General features: G+C 60.2%; 1 pseudogene; it reads left to right on the top strand.

Annotated features, from left to right (window-relative positions):
- Window positions 1-561: 561 nt before the first annotated feature.
- Window positions 562-1,362, top strand: part of LOC102773860 — a 6,597-nt pseudogene continuing 5,796 nt past the window's right edge.

Genomic DNA, 1,362 nt, shown 5'->3' on the forward strand with positions numbered 1-1,362 from the left:
GGGACCAGAGACGTGTTAATGGGCAGCAAGGACGCGGCCCAGGAGGCGCCAGCAGCGGCGGCGGTGGTGGGTGTCCTTGGGCTGCCTTGGCCATTTCTAAAGCACCCATGCTTTCGCATGCTGCTGCTTCTCCACAGCTGGCCATCTCCTCAGCAAACAGGGAAGGCCTCTCCTGGGCCAGGCCTGAGGGATGCAAAGATGAACAGGGGGGCCTGGCCAGGAAATGCATCACGAGAAACACAAACAGAAGAGATGGACACACTGAGGCGCACGCTGTGCTGCTCAAGCCTCTTCTGGAACCTTCCCTGTGAGAAGGGCTGGCCAGCAGCTGTCCACTGGCCCGCCAGGGTCACCCAGGGACTAGCACCAGGGACTCTGAAGGCTGACTCTTGGGGAGAATCAACCCAGTGTCCCATGTATTACTCCTCGCACTTCCCTGCACCAGGCTTCCTCTGTCACTTGATCACCACACCAGTTCCCAGAACACACACACCAAGATAATGGTGTTACTGCCCGGGGCACTGCAATCCCTGTGAGAGCGCCTGTTCGGAGCTGGAGACAATGCATGCCAGTGCCCATGCCACCCTGCCCTCTCCGGAACACGTCCATGGCTCCTATCTTGCTCCACTGGCCATCGGCCACGCGGGGCCCCCATACAATGAACTGAAGTTTGCCTGGATGTTGGCCAGGAAGGCCTCTCAGTAGTGCCTCAGAAATGTCCTCATGGGCGTGAAAAAGGCCGGAGGAAGCCATCCAATACTTATCAATGAAGACATGTTGCCCAGGGGGCCTGAGAGCCTGAGATAGGACAACAGCACCCTGTGACCTGCGAGTGGGTTATTGCCGGGTGGGTTCTGCGGAAGGCCTCACCAGCATGGAGGAAGGTGCTGCAGGCCCAGACACCCCGCCCAGGGCACTCAGTCAAAGCCTAGGTTGGGAGCTGCAGCTAGACAAGAACTGACTCCAGAGCCTGCTCCTTCTCTTCCCCTCTTTGTCCATCCAAACCTAGGGCTGTAAGGCCTGGCCTGGCGCCTGCTTCTACCTCCCCGACTCAGAGTTGGCCATGTGGAAGCTGACGGCATCAGGGCAGGTGCCACCCCCACTTGGCTTCTCTCCTCCCTCCCCATTGGGAGGGGTCTGTTCTTTCAGCCAAGGGGCTGCTCAGGGCTCCTTGGGATGGCAGTGCCCAGAGGGGGTGCCCTCTGGGGCCAGGGCCCTCACCCGAGCTATGGTAACTCCTCTGCCATGTCCTGATGTGGGGATGAGGCTGTCACAGCGAGGGCGAGTCTGGTACCCCTGCCAGCCTGGGCTGGCTGGACACCTGGGCTGCAGGTGGAGGACCCAATCCCAATGAGTTTCAGC

This window comes from Myotis davidii, unplaced genomic scaffold (genome assembly GCF_000327345.1).
Source record: "Myotis davidii unplaced genomic scaffold, ASM32734v1 scaffold1065, whole genome shotgun sequence".
In the NCBI taxonomy this organism is placed as follows: domain Eukaryota; kingdom Metazoa; phylum Chordata; class Mammalia; order Chiroptera; family Vespertilionidae; genus Myotis; species Myotis davidii.